Source organism: Homalodisca vitripennis, chromosome X (assembly GCF_021130785.1).
Source record: "Homalodisca vitripennis isolate AUS2020 chromosome X, UT_GWSS_2.1, whole genome shotgun sequence".
Lineage (NCBI taxonomy): Eukaryota > Metazoa > Arthropoda > Insecta > Hemiptera > Cicadellidae > Homalodisca > Homalodisca vitripennis.
Genome location: NC_060215.1, coordinates 156431876 through 156456280, shown reverse-complemented (window position 1 = coordinate 156456280; position 24405 = coordinate 156431876).

Sequence of the window (24405 nt, the reverse complement as noted above, 5' to 3'; positions counted from 1 at the left end):
CCATTTACAATTGATAAGTTTAGAACTCTAAACAGAAGTAATAGTTGGTGCCTCTTTGAACTTAGCCTTTACTATAAAACATATGCCTATATAAGTATTCACACAATTTTCATGTTCTTGCATCATGGTGCACTGTTAATAATGTTTGTAAAATTCCAACATTGTATCAACAAATACTTTTCAACCGTTGCTTTTACGAATTCGTTATTTAAGAATCCTCAGTCTCACGGAGGAGAGACTGGGGGACCAGTTGCGTCCATGGCTTTGGCTCCTGTGTGTGAAGACGAGGTAGCACGTGTCATACAGAGACTGAAATCAAAAAAGACCGGTGACGCCAATGGGATGTCAGTATGGCTACTCAAACGATGCTTCAAGCACATTTTGAGTCCTCTAACAAAATTGATCAATTTTTCGTGGGAGACTGGAAGTTTTCCATCTCTTTTAAAGACGGCCAAGATCACCCCAATTTTCAAAAAGGACGATCCTTGTCTTACAAGCAATTATCGTCCAATATCAATTCTTCCAGTGTTCAGTAAAGTTTTTGAAAAACTTTTCTACGAAAGGCTTGAAAGCTTTCTGGAAGAATTCGAAATTCTGAATCCAGAACAGTTTGGATTTAGAAAAAACAAATCCACAATTGACGCTGTGAACAACCTTTTGGACAATCTTGTCGATGGTTTGGATAGACGAGAGCATGTGCTTAGTATATTTCTCGATTTGTCCAAAGCCTTTGACTGCGTGCACCACGAGACACTGTTGCACCAGTTGGAGAAATGTGGCATTCGGGGTGTCCCGCACTTATGGATCGGTTCTTACCTTAAGGATCGACATCAGTGCGTGGAGATTTCGAGCGTCATTTCAAACAAAATTAAAATAGCCCACGGTGTTCCTCAGGGTTCTATCCTTGGGCCTCTCCTGTTTTTAATTTATGTCGGCGGATTGAATACAGTTATCCAGCATGGAAAACTGGTTCAATATGCCGATGACACGACTCTTTGTTTTAAAAGTAAATCAATAGAAGAACTAGAAATCACCTCATTCATGGAACTGAACACTTGCATTCAGTATTTCACTGAAATGAATCTGAAAACAAATCAGTCAAAAACAATCGTAGTAAATTTCGGCCTTCGTCAGCATGATCGAGTGGTGCGTCCGGCCGTATTTATAGATGACGACCTTCTCGAAGAAAATAACTCCACAAACTTTTTGGGAATGATTCTAGACAAAGGACTGACCTGGAGCGATCATGTTGACAGGGTCTGTGCTAGAGCTACCTCAGGTATATATGCTCTGCGCAATCTAGCAAAATTTTGTTCCCCAGAAGTTTTAAAAATGGCCTACTATGGCCTAATCCATGCTCATTTTGCGTATGGGATAAGACTTTGGGGAAGTTGTGCAAAAAACAAAATGGAGCGCGTCTTTAGACTCCAGAAAAAAGCTGTTAGAATCATTAAAAATTTAAATTATAGAGAGTCGTGTAGGGAATCTTTCGGGGAGTTGAGATTGCTGACTCTGCCTTGCCTCTATATTTTTGAGGTGATCGTGTACTGCAGATCAAGGTGCACTTTGATTCGTGGCGGGGACGTTCATCAATATGAAACTAGAGGCAGGGACAACTTTCGCACGCATCAACACAGATTGACATTAGCGCAAAATCTACCGCAAGAAGTTGGTGTCAGATTAATCAACAGGCTCCCTGAAGAAATCAAAATTTCCAATAATCAAAATCAATTTAAAACGCGTCTCAAGCTCCTTTTGGAGTCCAAGGCTTTCTACTCTGTTGATGAATTCATGTCAAGCCGCTGGGATATTTGAGATTGCTGGATCTGAGGTCAATGCGATTGTGACCTGAATGATTGCAAGAATTGTGAGTGTGAGGTTGTGTGAATGTGTGGATGATCTCGTGTAAATGGACTTATAAAAACTGTTGACGATTGCGATACGATGTAAAAATTGTTAAAAGAATGCAATAAAGAGATTATTATTATTATTATTATTATTATTAGTCCTAATAAGGTTGTAGGTTCCTTCCAAACCACTGGTATACAGTTTTTACTATACAAATACCTGTCTCTTCATGTAACTCTTATTTTTATATTTATTTCACGAAAGAATAGAAAAGGACTTAATGAGTGTATTTGATAAGTTTCCAAAAGAGACAGACGATGTAAAAAGAGCATTGTTGTCCGTTGGAGTAAACAAAGCACAACTATAAAAAGTTTATAAAACATGAATAATAATGAGAAGTCATAGATCAATTATTCCATTAACTCGTTATTGTTTTAAAATAGTAATTATATAAATTAAATTTTAAGTAAATTATGTGATGTAGACATGTTGTTACATGATTGTATACACGTTTCACTCTGCGGCACACAAAAAATAGTGTTTTATATAGAAAACCAATAAAAATCATTTAGATAAAATAAAATAAACATTAAAATTTGATTACTCTAATTCTTTCAATGTCGTAAACGTTTTCAACCTAACATTAATTTTTAAACAAAGTAAAAAATTTCGTATTTATTTCAGTATTATAATAAAAAATGAGAATTAAATATCCTACCTTTTACTCGTGGAGGGGTAACTGGTAGGACCGTAGGTAACCGCTGCGTACCACTACCATCGTCAGAGAACAGGCAGAGACCGACTACGGCCAACGTCTTCAACGTCCGTTTACCAATAAACACATGATAGCAATCGCGGCTCCTTCCGTGTTTCAAGGGTCAACACGCTTTAAACGAATAAAACGCCGTTTTGTAGTCTGTAAAAACTAGCCTGGAGCTCAGTACGTGCCTAGCAAGTTTTACATCATTACAGTAAAACTTGCAACTCCCTGAATCGATCCGTGGATTTAACGTCCGCTTGCTGATCAAAACAAAATTGATCAACTCTGAATCAAATCCAGATCTGAATTATGTCCATATCACCAATTTATTGAGATGTAAATATGTGGTAATATTTTCATTTCGTAAGTAATCACAAGAAAGATAGTGTCAATTAACGATAGGGCTCAGTGCTTCCAATAAGCTTCTGAACTGGACAGATACATTCCTCAGCAAATAACAATTATGCAGTACGCCGGTGATATAAAACTATATATTTTAGATACAAAGGAATTGTCCAGATTCATTATTCATTAAAACACAGATTGAATTTTGATACCTAAGGTACTGGAATAGGAGAACGCTACCAGTCTATATAAAGCTGCAGACATAGATTAGTAACAATGAGGGTGGACGTTACTACACTCACTGATGTCACTTTAAACCATCTTATGAGTAACAAAATTCTTTGTAATAGAGTAACCGAACTACATTCTTTATATGTTATAAATTTCTGAAAATTATTTGTAAGTTAGTTGCATTTAATTATAATAAAACATTATTTATTCAGTTACATATTTAATAAATATACTATATTTGTATATTTACACAGTATTGTACATAATACGAATATTATTTAACTTAATAATAAGTTAAGTTACATACTTATGTTATCTTCCTGTTATTATGAACTTATTAATTGTTGGTCCTGAAAGATATTTTGCTGTTTCATGTAACGTCCGTCCCGTCCGTCCCGTCCGTGCCGTCCTAGACAGTTGTACTCGCGCATTTATAATTGAGGCACTCATGAGAATCTATTTGACGGATTTCTAATTTTTACAATATTATACATAATTCTTAAAGACTCTTCGTATGAAATATTAAGATACACGATATTCTATGATATAAGAGAGGTTTAGGTATATTAAAGTGGTTGTTTTGAGGCATCGTGGATATTTTGTAACCATGGAATATTGATCGTGACTTCGTCTCCTGGTTTCAGTTTGGATGGTTGTTCTTGAGGCATCGTGGATATTTTGTAACCATGGAATATCGATCGTGTCTTCGTCTCCTGGTTTCAGTTTGGATGGTTGTTCTTGAGGTATTGTATTTTTTCTGAGGTTGTTGATCTTTTCAACATATTTCTGAAATTTATTTTTAAATTTCTTCAATACTTTCTGATGTTTTGACGGCATTTTTGTATGCCTCTGGGTGAAGATGGAGGCTCCTGAAGATGCAATTGAATGACATGGCCTTTATTTTCAGGAGGTGGAGGAAGGACTAATGAGTCCTCTCTGTCAATCAACTTCATCGCGGAGTAATATAATAAGATGCAATACTTGCAAATCTTAATTATTACTTAACAAAATTTCCTCATTCACACTTAACCCCTCGCCACTGCCAAAGCACCACCAATGCACAAACCAACCTTAAGCCTTGCCCGAATGCCAGTGCGGTTTTCAGTGCTTTTGTTGGTATCAGGAAGGAAGTTCCACAGCCAAAGAATTGTATAAGAGTTTCTGGAAATAGTTGTTTGATGGACAGAAATTGACTCGAGAAGACCCTTGTCAGGTAGTGTGCGACGTACAGAAGATATGAAGTCTCATCACTTGAACAGCTGCAGAGGAGTAAGGATGTGATAGTTACGCAGCTCCCTCAGTTTAGCAATAGATAATTGCTTAAAATATGGTCACATGATCACATCATCTTAGATTAAAAATAAAACGAAGACAGTAATTTTGTGCGCGTTGAAGCCTGTCCGAGAGCTTAACAGTCAGTTTGGGGGATTATGGGTTATCCATTACCTAATTAAGGGTTATCGAGTCCTGCCTGGAACTTGGACATGATCCAGTATGAACAAATACGGAAATCCCTTACGATCGTAGTTTCATATCCATTAAGGATTATCGAGTCCTGCCTGGAACTTGGACATGATCCAGTATGAACAAATACGAAAACCTCTTACGATTGTAGTTTCATATCCATTAAGGATTATCGAGTCCTGCCTGGAACTTGGACATGATCCAGTATGAACAAATACGGAAACCACTTACGAACGTAGTTTCATATCCATTAAGGATTATCGAGCCCTGCCTGGAACTTGGACATGATCCAGTATGAACAAATACGGAAACCACTTACGATCTTAGTTTCATATCCATTAAAGGATTATCGAGTCCTGACTGGAACTTGGGCATGATCCAGTATGAACAAATACGGAAACCACTTACGATCGTAGTTTCATATCCATTAAGGATTATCGAGTCCTGCCTGGAACTTGGACATGATCCAGTATGAACAAATACGGAAACCACTTACGAACGTAGTTTCATATCCATTAAGGATTATCGAGTCCTGCCTGGAACTTGGACATGATCCAGTAAGAACAAATACGAAAACCTCTTACGATCTTAGTTTCATATCCATTAAGGATTATCGAGTCCTGTCTGGAACTTGGGCATGATCCAGTATGAACAAATTCGGAAACCACTTACGAACGTAGTTTCATATCCATTAAGAATTATCGAGCCCTGCCTGGAACTTGGACATGATCTAGTATGAACAAATACGGAAACCACTTACGAACGTAGTTTCATATCCATTAAGAATTATCGAGCCCTGCCTGGAACTTGGACATGATCTGGTATGAACCAATACGGAAAACCCTTACTTTTGTGAGAAAATTGAATGATTTTTTCCGAATGAGTATAGTTAAAAGGAAACTCGGTGTTTGATTTACTTGTAATTTTATACGCTTTTCCGAGTAACGAATTGATGTACCGCAGTTATGTTATAACGTTGAAGAGGATGTAAAACAAATTATCACAGATTCATACTGTGTATTTGACTTAGCTATGTACAGAAATGAAATTAAAAAATCTCCAACACGACCTTCAATAAACTGGGAAATCGAAACAAGTAAAATAAATAAAAATGTTTGTGGGCAGTATTCTACATGCTTGTCGGCCAATGTCTATAGACCGTTCTCTCTCCTGCGATAATGAACCCTTCCTTAATTAGTCAGTGTAAGTATGGAAGAGTGAGACAGGAAAGCCTTCGGCCAACAAGTTTGTTCCGTTTGCGAATTTCCGCCGGTAACTCCAGTGTCTTGCGGTCCTTATCTCCGCGTGGTGTTTACAAGTATTCATCCTTACTCTCGTTTGTGCAGTTCACTCTCGACTGAATATATCACCTTTCATATAGTGAACCCTCACACTCACTAATATATCAATTCCCATTCAACTTCAATGCAACATTTAAAATCTTTACAAATTTCAAGTTCCAGTGCCTGTCAGCAAGCATCTGCAAGGTTTTAATTTAACGGAATAAAAGCAATAAAAGGCCAGTAACATTATTTTACATTTCAAATACATTAAATGTAATGTGATTTTGCTTTATATCAAATATTAAAAGAGGCATAGGAAGAATGCCTAGTGATTGACTTGAATTTTAATCTGATGTTTTAATCAAATAAAGTGTTACTCTTTCCCGCACGTGAAAAGTTTCATTTGTTTTTTTAATGCGAAAGAACATTTTTAGTTTTAAATCCATAAATACTACGATTCTACTCTTTTCAAAGCCTCAGCATCTCTACACTTCATCTCTCATTTCCGTCCTATCTCAGAAGGCGCCTTCTTTCCCCCTGGCAGTGAGGCCCTTATTCCACCCATGCTCTTCACACTCTGATCTGCTCAGCAAGTCACATCTCTACACTTTATCTTATAGTCATTTCCGTCCTATATAAGAAGGCGCTTTCTTTCCCCCTGGCAGTGAGGCCCTTATTCCACCCATGCTCTTCACACTCTGATCTGCTCAGCAAGTCACATCTCTACACTTTATCTTATGGTCATTTCCGTCCTATATAAGAAGGCGCCTTCTTTCCCCCTGGCAGTGAGGCCCTTATTCCACCCATGCTCTTCACACTCTGATCTGCTCAGCAAGTCACATCTCTACACTTTATCTTATAGTCATTTCCGTCCTATATAAGAAGGCGCTTTCTTTCCCCCTGGCAGTGAGGCCCTTATTCCACCCATGCTCTTCACAGCCACAGCCTGATCTGCTCAGTAAGTCACATCTCTACACTTTATCTTATGGTCATTTCCGTCCTATATAAGAAGGCGCTTTCTTTCCCCCTGGCAGTGAGGCCCTTATTCCACCCATGCTCTTCACAGCCTGATCTGCTCAGTAAGTCACATCTCTACACTTTATCTTATGGTCATTTCCGTCCTATATTAGAAGGCGCTTTCTTTCCCCCTGGCAGTGAGGCCCTTATTCCACCCATGCTCTTCACAGCCTGATCTGCTCAGTAAGTCACATCTCTACACTTTATCTTATGGTCATTTCCGTCCTATATTAGAAGGCGCCTTCTTTCCCCCTGGCAGTGAGGCCCTTATTCCACCCATGCTCTTCACGCTCTGATCTGCTCAGTAAGTCACATCTCTACACTTTATCTTATGGTCATTTCCGTCCTATATTAGAAGGCGTTTTCTTTCCCCTTGGCAGTGAGGCCCTTATTCCACCCATGCTCTTCACACTCTGATCTGCTCAGTAAGTCACATCCCTACACAGTGAAAAAATCAGTAATATGGAAATCAGGCATTTTCATAGTTTTCAATATATATCTCAGCAACTGTTTTTATGCAAGATAATGTGTCACATGTTCATCCCCAGCAGTATAGGTTTTACTACCAACTCTGTCTGTACAAGTCTAGAGCTGTATTTATCGACTTATCAAAATTGAAGATGGTGTCCGTTCTTCAAACTAAAATTACGCAAAGTATCAAACGGTTTGATGTTACAGACGGTTATTGCGAAATTCTTAATTAAATACAGTAAATTATCAAACGTAATTTACTGTTACATGTCACTTTCAACATTGCAATATGAATGAATACATTTTATTTTCTGAATTCGTTGTTTACATGTAACTCCTATAAATAAACACATCTCATTTTATTTTTTTAATTGTATGGTTTTACTCCGTGTATTTATTACATATATATATATTATATTGAAAAAATACACGCAATGTATTTCATGGAAGTAAAACAAAATTTATATAACATATGTTTAAAACATGGACAAAATAGGATCTGTAGCACAATGGAAAATATTGGATAGTTAAACATGTTTCAAGTTCAAAAGTAAGTAAGACTTCCATTTAATTTACTAGACTTACACGTATTAGTTACCTCAAAGAATAATTAAAATACATTAAAAATAAAACAAAACAAAGTACTTTTTTATATTACAGTGTATTAGAGGAGGAGGGCTAAACAAGTAAATAAATAAGAAAAACATCAAAATTATAAATATGTTATAATTTTAAATTGTATATTATAATTAGAATGATATGAAGTACCAGGTATGGTGTTATGCTCTTTAAATCCTATTTAAGAAAACACTGTTGAATATTTCATTGTTTCAATTAGGCTTTATCTTATAACAGTGCGTGTCAAACTGTCTTCCTCACAGGAAAACAGTGGCTAAAAGTTGAATGTGTCAGAAACAATATGTGCTACAAAGGTAGGTTACAATTACTACTTTTGACAGCCCAGTGATTGTTCAGCCTCAACTGTAATGGTCAACTGAAGGATCCTTGAATCTATTTTGAACATAGTTGAATAGTTGATCAATGTATTTAGTTTTACAATTACCTTTCATGTTGCACAATTATTTATTTAATAAAAAACAGTTATTTGCGTAAATCAGTTATGTAAATAAAACTGATATATGAATACATTAAAGAAAGAGTTTTCATTATTTCCGAATACAAGTGTTCACGAGAAATTCTATACAATGTTTATCCGGCTAGGTATCATGTTAATCCCCTCCTATTTGTTATTACAATGAGAGATGTACTACAGAAGATCTGCTTTATAGTACATTACAGTTCTGGAGAGTCCAGTGACTAGCACTTACTTTTGAATTTAAAATGTCACGGTTACAGATGCTGAGAGCGGAGGTATATTAGGTAATGCAATTTATTTTTAGGTTAAAATAATGTTTTGAATTAAAAAACATTTGTTACAACTAACACTGTTTCGAAAGAGAAAAATTTAAATTGTTTTAATTATTAAACTAGGAATGGTAGAAATTTGAAACGTAATTTTGGAACATAATATAAGGAAAGCAGTTGAATTAGAGATATTGAAGTTTTCCAGTATGTACATAAAATGTGACAGGAGGGTGTAACATATTTATTTTTCTACAAAAAAATTAAATTTCCGCAAGGAAAGATATAATCTTCGTCAATTACATTAAATAAAAAATAAAATTTTCTTAAGTAATGCGATCAAATATATCATTAAATTAAATTCTCCACCAAGGCTCTAAATTACATAATGAACAATATAGCAAATATTATTTTTCACTTCCGCCTTCCCAGAATCGTGTTCACCTGCGACATTTAAACAAATTTTCCAACAGATAGAAGTTGATCAGTTAATGATCAGAGCTTCCAGTTAATATACTGGCGAGAAGAGCAGACACAGCCCTTAAAAATCTACCAGCCTAAAACCGTCACTCATGGTATGAAATGTTCCCCATTTTTTGCGAATAAATAAATTCAACAGCTCATCGTAGATGAAGGACACACTCATCCATCAGCTGCTCAGGATCTCCAAGACAAACGCTACGACGACGAGCTTCTAGGCAGCGATACGGAGGAAAACGCCCTTCTACTCCAGCAAGATATTTTCCAACTTCTCAAAAGGGTGGCTTCGAACTTCGCAAGTGGGCATCCAACAGCCAACTGCTTCTCAACTCGGTGTCTCAAGACTTCCAGGAACCTCCGCTTCAATTCAACTCGTGAGATCAACCGACTTTCAATGTTTTAGGGATGAAATGATCTCCTCAGAATGATGTATTTTCCTGCACAACTAGCACAACTAGCACACCTAGCACACCAAACCAACCCCATACCAAACGCGCCGTTCTCTCGGCTATTTCGCGTATTCATGATCCTTGCGGCTGGCTAATACCTATTGTACAGTGGGCTAAAGCAATCATGCAACGTAATTCGCTTCATTAATTGCTGTAAGATAAGGAAAACACCTGGTCCGCTAACTTCTACCGAACTTGAAAATGCAACGCATAAAATTTGCTGCAAAAATTATAAACACGTTTTAACTTATAAACACTGACATCCCGCATTGAGGCAATCTTGAACTCAAGACCCATCTTGCCGCTCTCTGCAGACCCGTTATGACCTCTTATCCCCGGGCACTTCCTGGTTGAAGGACCCCTCACATCCATCGTGGAGCACCAGCTTCTCACTACACCTTCAAAAAGACTGCGAAGAAGGCAGCTAGTTCAGCCGTTCGGCCAGCGCATCTGAGACATATGACAACAAGATTGCCTCCAGACGCTACAGTCCAGATCCAAGTGGAATACTCTCCAGGACAACCTCAAGATTGGAGACCTAGTAGTCATCCATGACTCCTACGCATTACCTCTGACCTGGAAACTCGGTCACACCATCGTAGCATTTCCAGGAGCTGACGGCGTAGTTCGTGGTATCCAGCTGAAAACTGGAACGGAAACTTTTAGCAGACCTGCTATCAAAGTTTCACGCTTACCTCTCAACTAGAACCAGGCTCAGCATACCCCCCAGGATCTTTATCTTTATTTATTAGTCCTTATTATAATGAGCCGGGGCTCAGTTTGGACATTTTTGTCTATTATTTTTCCACCTCGGCCACTTTTGTCAGTCGGTGGGGGAGTGACCGTATTGATTATTTTCTGCCTGGATGGACTGATTGGTCGAGGTCAGGTGGTTGACCTTGACTGATTACTGACCAGCTGTTTACCGGCCAGCGGCTACTGATCGGAGCGGTCGGACACGTTTCGGCAGAGGCGACGTGATTCTCTGGCTGTTGACTACTCGTCCTGATGTCCATGGCTGGCTAATTCTACTACTTTCGGCAGGTAATTGTTTTTTTTCTTTCTCTCTCTTAACTTAATATTGTTGGCGGTTTTTCTCTTCCACCCAGACACATATTTTCGTAGTTTAGTTAAAAGTGCTTATTTATTATTTTGTAAATTGTGTTCCTTGTGTACGTTTCGTGTCACTAAGTGTTCTATCCTGTCTTTTCGTACGTTCTAAATTGTTAATTTTTTAACTATGCCAGTTAAGTTTATTATATTTTTGCACTAGTGCTTTCTAACTGATCCGTTCGGCGAGCGGAAATTATTTATTTAATAATCACTTTGTCTTTATTTAGTGTAAGCGAGACGGTACAGACTTTGCAAATATTGTTACCTCGTGTTTTGTGTTGCGTGCAAAATTGGGTGGCAACATTCATGATTCCATTTTATTGTTTAATTAATTATTTGCCTTATAGTAGCGTGAACGGATTATAATTTAATTATTGTTATTTGGGAAATAAATGTTACTGTTATTATTTGTAAATTACATAATTATTATTAGGCATACCTTACAATTAATATTATAGAATGATTAAAATACAGTGAATTATTGTTGCAAGTAAATGTTACCAAGCTGAATAATTTAGTATTGCTGTTCTAGCCTATAAGTAAATGTTTTAAATATTTGAAAATTTGTTTTGTGTGTAAATATTTGATATTGTCACCAAGTAGTGTATCTTATAATACTTGGTGTCTTGAGTTAATTTTGGGAAATAGTCTTTTGATACTTAAAAGGTACTGTTAGTTACAGATGGTTATTTTTAATTGTTAAATTTAAATATTTTATATATACTTTGTGGCAAACATAATTAAGTTTTTATTATTTGTCAGGTTATAGTAATATTTTTTCTGAATATCTACTGGTTATGTTGGGATTCAATAGGGTCCCGTGAGTGCCGTCAGCGGGACTGGTGCGGCGAGTCCTGCCCAATGAAACAGTACTGAAACTAAAATTTGAATGCCCGCGGCCTGCCAGCGCTACTGAACCGTCATCCAACTGGACTGTCTGTATTCACTTCGTCTAGAACTAAGGTTGGATCTAAAATGTTTTTTTACTTCTTCTTGTATTGAACTTGAGAGGATTGGGTTTTAGGGAGCGCTGCCAGATATTATATCTGGAGGAGGGCCAGTGTTAAGACTAGTATGTATTTAGTTTAGTGACATGATCTGAAGGGGAGGATTTAATCTTTAATTCGGATTCGTGGCGGGCAGCTAAGCCCCCGCCTCCTTCGAAAATCGGGTTTAAATATATTTTTTTATTTTTTTGGCTACAAACCTGAAACCAAATTACTTTTTAAAAATAGTGGGCCTAGTAATTCTACAACCTTTTCCCTCCCCTCAGTTCATAATACTTACCAGTTAAAAAATTTACTACTGCCGTACCTGAAATTGTGTTATTTATATACAAAATTTCTATTTATTATGTTATTTATATACCAAATTTCTATTTATTATGTTATTTATATACCAAATTTCTATTTATTATATTATTTATATACCAAATTTTCTATTTTTTTATGTTATTTATATACCAAATTTCTATTTTTTTTATGTTATTTATATATCAAATTGCTATTTATTATGTTATTTATATATCAAATTGCTATTTATTATGTTATTTATATATCAAATTTTCTATTTTTTATGTTATTTATATATCAAATTGCTATTTATTATGTTATTTTATATATCAAATTGCTATTTATTATATTATTTATATACCAAATTTCTATTTTTTATGTTATTTATATACCAAATTTCTATTTTTTTATGTTATTTATATATCAATTGCTATTTATTATGTTATTTATATATCAAATTGCTATTTATTATGTTATTTATATATCAAATTGCTATTTATTATGCTATTTATATATCAAATTGCTATTTATTATGTTATTTATATATCAAATTTCTATTTTTTATGTTATTTATATACCAAATTGCTATTTATTATGTTATTTATATATCAAATTTCTATTTATTATGTTATTGTCAATATTGGAATTCTATTTATTTTTTGTTATTTAGTTTGTAAGGTACTCGGTGCACCGTGGGGCTGCAGTTTAAATATTTTATTTTAATTTGTAGGCAAGGGGATTCATTTTATTGTATGTTGTGTAAAAATGTTTGCCACCTAATTATATCATGTACTGGAAGTTTTGCCTCTCTTTGTCTCTTCCCACTAGTGGCATGTGGTTGTTTTTTTTTATGCTTTGCTCCGAGTTTGGGAGGGGCGCGCTTCCGAGACCTCCTGTTGCGGTTGAAAAGACTTCCGGTGAAGTCTATTTTCGCTAACTCGGGACAATAAGGAGGATTATATTTTAATTTCTGAGGTTCTTATTAAAGCTAATACTTCAAAGGCGGCGTTTTGCGTCGTTTACAGACATTTTTGTACATACTCCTCATTTTTAATGTTAACATTTTCTTTACAAATCTACAACCATTATATGATACACTTCAGATCAATACTGACAGGCCCGGCCTAACTAATGCCTTCCAATAACTGATCACTATCGCCATAACTAAACAACAATAGTTTCAGAAGCGTCTTTAACGGCTTCAAACGGCAACGCCAACTTATCGGCCACATACAAAGATGCAGTAATATTTTATTTTTCTATTTTTATTTTTTATATTGAACCTATCAAAACATTAATTACAACGCGAGTGTAATAATTAAGTCATCACCACATCTACCTGCTCTACAGAGAAAGGGTGCACCCTCCGTCACTTCCAGTTTCAACGAAGGTTAGTGCTACTCACGCCAAAATATTCGTTTAAAATTATTTTTACACTCCTTTGATACAGACAACTACTCTTAAAGACTTCACATAAGTCGTAAATGAATAAAAAAACTCTCTGGATCTATAATTCAAGTAGGAACTTTGACGATTTCATATTTTTATCTTGAGCAGGCTTGATTAAAATTCCTGATTTGAAAGGAGTGTGTAAGTTGTAGACTGCACGGCTCCCCCATTAGCGGTGACATACTAGATGTGATTTATTACTGCCCTTATAATTACCAACGCCGTCATTGAGGCGAAGCAATGACAATTAGTTTGGAAGCTGATCTATAACATGCTGCAATGTGGGTCAGTGCCGGCAGCCCACATGTACAAACTTAGTAACCTTCGCTCAGTCTCTTAGGCTTGGTTCACGACTTCTACTGCATTACCTGTGCAAGTTTGTGTGAATGAGCACCTAGCCACGCCGCGGCCGTGTAACTTTCAGGTACGTTTCCTCAGTCACTTTGACAATTTGAAGAATGGAAAAGCTAAAGGTAGCAAGTGCCAAAACACAAACTTTTTGGGAACAATAAAAAACCAGTATTTTTTTAAAAACAGCAAATATATTTTACAGATATCTTTTTAAGTATGCAGCCAGTTATAAAGCTATCTTATTTCATAGCTTAGCAATAGAATTATGAGGTGGGTCATATTGAATAAATAAAAAATATTAGCCAAAGCTAACAGACCTAAGTGCCATGAGACATTTTCTTCAACAATAACTGCTCATCTTAACTGCTGGGGGTGATTTAGTGAAAAGATCAGTTAGGTCTGCTAGCACTGCTAGACCTCTTGGACACCAAGCGCATTCTGTTGGAGACTTTAGAGACTATATTAAACATTTCTAACTCATAGGTCTATTAGTACTGCGTTGACATAGAATATTTTGCAGCGAAAGAATTAGAATTGTAAAAATGGAGTTTAGAGGTTTTCTAGTCTTGTCATGAACAATGAGGTGAGGCAGGATATAAAATCTGAAAATTGTTTTGAAATATAATGTTGAAATATAGTAGAATATGAAACTTCCTTTCTGATTCCATGGCATTCTGATATTCAAGACGGGCATCTATTAAATTTAAATAAATATATTAGTTAAGTACTTGATAGTGTTGTAGGTATTTTATTAATCAGAGTACAACTTTAGAATGTTTTCCAGTCAAATTATTGTTACATAATTCATATTTCACTGGATAATATATTTTATAAGTATAGTGTGTAATTTTGCCTGTAGATAACCTTTTGAATGTGCATTTTCTCGATAATGTCCAAACTATCAGTTATCTGCGGATTCACTCGCAATTTTGTAGGATTTTCACGTGTATGACGACTTCTGGTTAACTGAAATATATTTACGACGCCAATGTTGAGTTTGCCTTGTTGCGACGATAAAGAAAATATATTAAAAAGTGCATATGTATGACCATGTAATTTATTTTGTATAACGACTTGGAATGTAGATATTAATATTCCAGAGTATTAATATTTAATTTATCAATAAGACATCCAAGACGATATAAAATATTTTTTGATTAGTAAGCTCCTAGTGAATATTAAGTACAATTTATTACTAAATTTGTTAACTATTAGATATTATCTGGTTTGTCTAAAATGAAAATCACAGTTCTAAATAAAAATAATGAATTTATTTTAAACTGGCAAATTAATAAGTTCAACGTTTTAGAATTTTTATCACTCTATTTTCCACAAAGAATTGACAAACCTTTTAGTAAATTTAAAAATTCCTTTGGCAAGAAATAAAAATATTAATCAAATATATCAAACTAAAAATCAGAGCTCTCTTCTGAAATAAAATAATACATTTTTAAAATAAAAATAAAATACCACTTGGAAATAACTAAAATAAAAATGTTCACTTCTAAGTTCACTCAAAATTCAAAATAAAAATTTAAACTTATCTTTCCACTATTTGAACCTTAACTTTCAAGACTCTGCAGTTCAGATTACAACTCTCTCTAAAAATTATTAAAGTTCAATTAATTTCCAATTAATAATTCACACTAAAACAGTTCCAGTTAAATATTAATAAATTACTACTTTTCCAAATCTCAATTAAAGTTATTAACAAAGTTCAATTTTAATTCACTTCTCTTGGAAGCATGAACCAAATGTAACTTGTATGATTCTATTATGCTCTATTGTTCTTCGAGAATAAGTTATTCAAAATGCTCTGTAGTTTCTATGAATTTAATTTTTTCCTATAAAAAGACAACAAAATTAATTTAATATCAGATCAGGAAGACTATTTCAATAAAACGTACAATAAATTTGGTGCTTACCTCAAAAATCACTCGCGGAAAAAAATTTATGAAACACGGCGCACTGTAATCAACTTAATACACGAAAATAACCAAAAGAAGGGCGAAAATTATGAGCGGGCGCTTAAATACTTCCCTTTCCAACCAACTTTTCAGGACATCCGCGGTGTTCTCTCATTGGTCCAGCTGTATCAAACAAGGAGAACAATACTCGCAACAAGACAAGTTCTATAATCAATTCAAGGCAGTCAACCTGCCTTCCTAACAATTTAAAACTACCAGTACTAACTTGCCAAAGGATTACATGTTCGTTTTTACCCTGACATTTCACAATCTAATCTAAAATTAAATCCCAATATTTCGATCCCAAAATTTTCATTTAATTTAAGTTTTAATTAAAAAAATAAATCAATGTAGCTTTAAAAACGCTACATTTTTGTTTTAGAATTTTGTGCTAGAGTTAATTTGGCCTTGTTTCCCAGATCAAGGAAATATATATACATGCAAAGGTCTAACAAGCCTACTTCTGTCACAAGACAAGTAAGATTGGTTTTGTAACAGTTTTTAAATTTATCATAATAGTGAGATAGTAACTTTGTCTTTGATATCTGCATTGCAGTACTAATCAAGCGCTGCATACTTATAATTATTTGCTCAAATGTACACTAAAAAGTATATTTTTACTAAAAATTTTGATTTTCTTACTCTGTGCTCAAGAGTGATTGCAGAATAGTTTGAAATATGTGGTTGGTATGAAACCGTTCTATACTTTAAAGACTATAATATAAATATAAACAAAAAGAAAATTGTAAAGACTTAATTAAACTTATGGTCGTGCTGTCATAAAACAATTTCTGTACTATCTACAATCTATACTATTATGTAATAAATCTTTATATTTTTATATTGACTTTTTTCGTGAACTTTTACAATATTTTAATAGTTATTCTGCTATTCGGAACGGAGACGAATCCAACAAATCAGGGATCATCAGTCCCTGATCAGGGTACAGCAGTTCTTCAGTTTAAAATGGTGTAACTAATTTGACTTTGTTTTATATATAGATTTATATTTTGTATATACGTAATATTTGTTGAAACATTCCACCACAATTCTGTTTTTAATATGCTTTTGTGTATAAATATACAAATTTTTAGTACCATATAAGTCTTATCTTTAAATATACTAATAAAATGTTTTAACTGTATATATATATATATATATATATATATATATATATATATATATATATATATATATATATATAGTATAGTATATACATAATTCAGCCATAAATAATCATTTTCAGAAGTTATTTAGAAATAAATGTAGTTTTAAATCAACAATGTCAGCATTAATGAACCACTAATGAACATTAACTACATTCCTTTGTAAATCGAAGTGAATACTCCCTGTAAATTTCGAGTGTACATTGTAACTAAAATGTACACTGTATAAAATACAATGGTATGTTGTATGAAGTCACAACCTCACCTGGAAGTTTGGTTTTAACCTATTTCTTTGTTATATTTATGATGATTATATTAATATGACATATGGGTCTAAATGTGTTGCAAAAAACCCAATAAACTAAGTGTATTTAGTGTAAACTTAAATGATACATTTATAGATAAATGTACCATTTTGCTGCAGACCCCAATATTTGCATATTATTTAAAGTGATTGATTATAAAACGATATAACCAATTGATCATATATGTTTTGAATATAGATTTAATTGTAATAACATTCTTAATAGTATTTATAAAAAACATTTATTGTTTAGTTATTTTGAGTATATTTATCAAAATTCAATAACATTTTTTATTCTTTGTTTGAAGGTTATTTTTGACGATGGAAAGATTGTGAAGGAAACTGGTCAGTCGTAGGTGGTTAGTAGACGAATGAAGACATATTGTGACCTGTATTCCGTAGTTCAGTTTTAATGATTAGTGTTTTGTATAGTTTTTTATTAAGTGCATGTTTATAGAGTTAGTGAAGTTGACAAACAACATGTAGGTTGTAATTCCTGACCTAGGCGTGCCACAACGCTTTGGTAAGATTTGTTTATTTTAACCTAGTTTGTAATTATGTATTAGGTTAGTTCTTTACCTGAAGAAGAGATCAGATTGCAGATCTCGAAACGTAGTGTTACTGATTTCTTGTTTCACTGAACGATGGCAAATGTCCGGAAAAATCCTGTTTCCTTAATATTTTTTAACCACCTTTTTTAACAAAACAAAGCTTTTTTTATCCAGAATTACTATATTGTAACAAAATATACGTAACGTATTGAAAACACACGTTTTAATATTAAGTGCACTTTGTACAGGTACAGATGTACATAAACATGAACACGGCACAGCATACCTGTAAGTAATAACTGAGCACTTAATCACTACTAACTATAACTTGATTACTCGTCTGGCTTACCCAGCACACGCAATCCATAAAATTTCAGCCCTCTGAGTTTAACCAATAGACAGATCAAATATACAGCTGAACTACATGTACACGCAACCACAATAGGTATCGGAAACTATTAATATAGCTACATTTTTACTGTATACAACATTGTATCATTGGTAGATAAGAAAGAAATGAGACGTTTATTGAAAAAGTAAAACTAAAACGCATGTTTTGTACTACAAATATGACTTTTTTATACTAAGATTAATACAGCGTTTGTATATTAAGATGAATACAGCGTTTTTATACTAAGATTAATAATACAACCACATAAAAAACATACACAAATACTAACGGATAGTTTTAATATTGTTGGATATAAATTAATTTTGTACAAGAAGTGAATGAATACCTTTTCAATTGGTGGTGAATGAGTGGAAGTTCTACGGAACTCTAGAATATTTATTACAGAACTTCGTCAAAGGCTTGCAAGGCTTACTGAGTGTTGGTTTATTCAGCCATTCTCAATTCAATTATGAAGACTACTTACGCGCTGAGGCAACGGTTAAAGGCACTTATTCTTAAGTATTGAATATTGACAAACATTAAATAAATGTTTTTAATTAAGGACGGAGAAGACTATCTGGTATTTACTATTATTTTGCACCAATAAACAAATTAGTTTAAAAGACTTCGGTACAACTTTGGGGACCAGAAACTACGAGAATACAGTATAGATAGTAGGCCTACTAAGTATAAATGTGGTGTTTGGTGCAATATAAACTTATATTGACAGGGAACACAATTAAGAACTTCACAATTACCGCAGATAAAAATATACTCCAAAGTAAATGAGTAACAAATATCATTACGTGTTGTAAAATTTGGAAAGTCGATGGCCGAGCGGTCCATGACGTCGGACTGTGGATGAGAGTTACAGAATACATAGTTTAGCAATCGTAGCAATTTTAATCAGTACAATTAACCATGGTACCGGCTCTCTCCATTATTTTGTCGAGTAAGATCCTCGCACAGACCAGTGGCCCATGATGGGTAAATTAAAGGTTATCCAGGGATCAGCGTCTCTTTGAAAAAACAATAATAATTTTTAATATTTTTCCATTTTATGGTAAGATACATAAATAAGTAGGGTAGTAGCCTTGGACCTACACGATGAGGATGAGTTTTAACCCGATTGCACAATGGATGAGCCGGACATTATTATACTACGTGGGGCACGCGCATGCGCAGCGTGTTACTCTAATTGACCGACTGCTATTAAGACGAGCTTTAAATTGTCATGTTGTTTCCTGTCTGCCCCATCAGGTAGCCTATTGATCAGCTCAACGCCGTCTTATAGGCCACAGTCCTGTGTTGTTCAACTCGCAAGCTGATGATGAGTTTCTGGCATTCGACTGGGAGACCACGCGATGAGGAAACTGACTCCAGCGCCTAAAGTGGGCGTAATTGACATGGAATAAATGGGATGCGAATGTTTGAATGTTGTCAATGTGGCCTTGATTTGGGATGAATTAAAAAACTTAGGTATGCAAATTGACGTTTGCTATGCAATGTATATTGTTAACTGCAATTAAACGATTTGATTTTGCCCCTGCCTTTTGTTCTACACTGGTTTATATTACTGTTATGCATCGTAGCAGACTTAAAATGATACAACACAGTCATCCAAACTACGCGAATCCGTCTTTGCACGTCTTTCTTTGGTTTATCTTTGAAATTAATCCAACAGTTTTCTGACACTCTTAAACCAAAGCAGGTTTTAAATTCCACAAGTCTGTGTTTACCACCGTTACCACAAAGCCTTAGTCCATGCGCTTAGTGCATTAGGCCAAATATGCCATTATTAGGACTTTCAAGGAACATTGTTTAGCAAGGTTACGAAAAGAATAACCTCTTGATGCTACTTTAGAAAAGAACAATTAAACATGTTCCTCCTATGCTCTTGAACCTGGTAGAATCGGTAAGTTCTAGGCCTAATATAATTCATCATCCACCTTGATAGGGGGTTCGTTTATATTAGCATATTGCCTTAGACAGAACGTAATATTATTTGATTTTGAACTGAATTTGTTTATTTGTGAACCATGTTGGACAAAAGAGTTGAATGCAGCAGAAATTTAAATTTAGTACTGGATTTCTTATGGTTTATGAGTTTTCGCTCACTTTCGCCGAGCAGTCTTTCCCCAAACTTCTCCACGTACTAGTGTCCTGCTCAGTCCGTATTTGTATTTATCAACATTAATGCATAGCTTACGATTTTAGTCTGACCCGAATTCTATAAACAATGTTTAGCCTGCGATGTGGGGTATTTTCAAAGTGAATGAAAGTGTAGGCAGAAGACGCAGGGTTGGGGTAAGAAGAAGTCCCTGCAGATTCACAGATACAGTTGTATGTTTAGCCTGCGATGTGGGGTATTTTCAAAGTGAATGAAAGTGTAGGCAGAAGACGCAGGGTTGGGGTAAGAAGAAGTCCCTGCAGATTCACAGATACAGTTGTATGTTTAGCCTGCGATGTGGGGTATTTTCAAAGTGAATGAAAGTGTAGGCAGAAGACGCAGGGTTGGGGTAAGAAGAAGTCCCTGCAGATTCACAGATACAGTTGTATGTTTAGCCTGCGATGTGGGGTATTTTCAAAGTGAATGAAAGTGTAGGCAGAAGACGCAGGGTTGGGGTAAGAAGAAGTCCCTGCAGATTCACAGATACAGTTGTATGTTTAGCCTGCGATGTGGGGTATTTTCAAAGTGAATGAAAGTGTAGGCAGAAGACGCAGGGTTGGGGTAAGAAGAAGTCCCTGCAGATTCACAGATACAGTTGTATGTTTAGCCTGCGATGTGGGGTATTTTCAAAGGGAATGAAAGTGTAGGCAGAAGACGCAGGGTTGGGGTAAGAAGAAGTCCCTGCAGATTCACAGATACAGTTGTATGTTTAGCCTGCGATGTGGGGTATTTTCGAAAGTGAATGAAAGTGTAGGCAGAAGACGCAGGGTTGGGGTAAGAAGAAGTCCCTGCAGATTCACAGATACAGTTGTATGTTTAGCCTGCGATGTGGGGTATTTTCAAAGTGAATGAAAGTGTAGGCAGAAGACGCAGGGTTGGGGTAAGAAGAAGTCCCTGCAGATTCACAGATACAGTTGTATGTTACGCCTGCGATGTGGGGTATTTTCAAAGGAATGAAAGTGTAGGCAGAAGACGCAGGGTTGGGGTAAGAAGAAGTCCCTGCAGATTCACAGATACAGTTGTATGTTTAGCCTGCGATGTGGGGTATTTTCAAAGTGAATGAAAGTGTAGGCAGAAGACGCAGGGTTGGGGTAAGAAGAAGTCCCTGCAGATTCACAGATACAGTCGTATGTTACGCCTGCAGATTTTATTAAGCTGTAAGCGTAGTTGTAGCAGACGCTGAGGGGAGACGTTCAGATAAGATAATGGTAGCCGCTGGGACACATGATGAGAGATTTGATCCGGATCTGACGAAGAGTGGAATGGAAGTATGAGTAAATATTAGGTGTATGGTGAATGTGTAGGCTACCTTAAGAAATAAAATTACTATTGTGATAAAAGTATATACTGTTTATATGAAGTAAAATAATTACTATTATCATTACATCACTGACTCCTGTGTGATTTTCCGTGCAGTAGTCTCCCGGACTCCATTGATCTCCCAAACATCAGATCGTTTTACTCAAACTGACGAGTTGAACAATTCAATGAGCTAATAACAATTTATGAACTAATAAATATATCAGGGAAATAGTTTGATTGGTAGAGTCCTAATTTTACTTACGATGAAAGTATTAAAACAATGTTTATAGGAAGAAAGTAAATGTAATTAACATTGTTACCTGAATAAATAAATATTTTGACTAAGAATGATAACATTTAAGATCTTGAGATAGTTGTAGTCTCATCCGAAGTGATTAAATTGCCGATAATGAAACAACATAAAATCAAAAAACAACATAAATTGTTTGAATATAACAACATTACAACCGATATGCAAGATACAACAACGAACTGTGCACCTGATAAGAGGACAGGAACACTTACTTCTTCACCTAGATTACACTATATTTTGTCTCTGATGTCAATACGATGTAAAAGGTATGTTATGAGCTTCTTCGCCGCCGAATTTTTTTGGATTCAGATGAACATGAATCCAGATTTCAGGAGTGAAATCCTTACTCTGAACCATGAGCAAGGCAATCTGAAGCTAAACTCAACATTTAAACTTCCGTTCTACTGTACATTACATTACACACTGTGATATTAATGGACGGATAATATATAGCATTCTGGATAAAACAACATTGTCTACAGCGAGTTCTGTAGCCCGGGGGCTCCTGAAGCAGAAGGATGATTATGAGGTATGCATAGTTGATACAAACAGCACGAATAGCGGTTCACCTGCTCGGCCGTTGGTCCCCAGGTTAAGTTTTAGAGAGGGCTTCTTAGCCCTAACTTCAAGCGATAAAATAATACGGTCTTTGACTTTTTTGATAACTCGTATACCGCTAAAACAATAGAAACATTTACAGCACCTTTCAAATATGTTCTCCTGATGTCCGACGAGGTTTGCTTATCAGCGCCCGCTCCTTCTGATCTCCAGCCTGAAGGGTCACCGCCCTGAACACTGTAGACTTCCCACTGCTGCCTTTGTCCCGTCCGACCCCAGTCACTTCTCCAGCAGCCCGCCCAATCCTCGCCTTCTGCCGACCTGCCGATTCGAACGTTGGGCACCACCCACTCCAGAACCGAAGACTTTCTCGTGAAAGCCACGCAGGGGCTGCCGCGCAACCTACTATTTACGAGAGCCGTGTACAGGATCTTCCGGAAGTAAAGCCGACGATGAGTGTTGTGACTGGTCTTGGTGATTCGTAGCAGTCATGAGAATCTGTTTAGAAGAAGCAATCGGAGATCTGTCAGTATCTGTAACCATAGTCGCTTTGGCTCGAAAGGTTTCTAACGATACAATTCTATTGACTTTACAAATGAAAATAATTTACACCACTTAATAAAAAATCGGGCAGGTTTTAGTATAGATCACCTAATATACGGGTATGTAAACTGTTTGGATACAAATCGAGATCTTGGCCTGATCATCCAAAAATGTGAATTGTTCACGACAGTAGCGCGCGCCTGGAAAGGCTCGATACACTTTAACATCAGCTTCAGAGTAGCAGAAATTGCCTACCCTCCCACGCGGGCGCCGCAGATATTCTATCAGGCATCGCCTCGGCTGGTAGCTTTTACAATCCATTAGGTGAGTGAGTCTCCACCTGTAGCAGCTTATAAGAGTTTCGTTGTTTGAACGTTGAGAATCACTTGAGCTAGATCCTTTGTATCAACCACTTGGGACAGAGGGTTTATCTTCTAGTCGGGGATTTTCAAAACTTCGCTAATAAGGAAAACGTGTGAGGCAGAATAGAAAATGTTGTAATTAATTTAATTTAATTGTTGATTTGACATAGAGCTGTTTTCTTAGTGTAAAAATGTAAACTCTGATTTCGTGATATGGACCAATTTACTCAATTTTGTTATAACTGGATTGATGTTTAATTAATTCTGAGTTAAACGAAACTCAATCAAACGCAATAAAAGCTGATTAAATATTGATTGTTTCTATAAGAGGATTACTGCTATTAAATAACTGTGTAGGGTATTTACACGGCAGTATTGATGTCAATAATATATTAAGTAGATAAAGCATTCATGAACATGCCACTATTGTCACTGAGCTTCTGACACATAGAGGATGACATAGGTAACAATTTTCTTGATTGATACAAAATAAAACTGCATTAGTCAAACGTACATTAGAGTTGGCTATTACAGTATCCGTCAATTTTATGTAAGTTTTGCAATTACTATTTTTATTGAAGTTTGAATGCCACTAGACTATTGTAACTTCGATACGCGTTTTAGTTGTTTTTAAATAAAATTAGTACTTTATAGATTTTAAAATAATTTAAATATGTTTGAAACGCATTTTTGTTAGCTAAATGTATATATAAGCGGCCTATAGATTTTAACTATTTGAATATTATCTAGCGTATACTTACACATGTCTTCATATTTATTGATTACAAAAATGGTTAATCCAAATTTTTCTTATGTATTGGGATATTTACAAAGAGTGTTACTATTGGGATTAATAAAAGTTG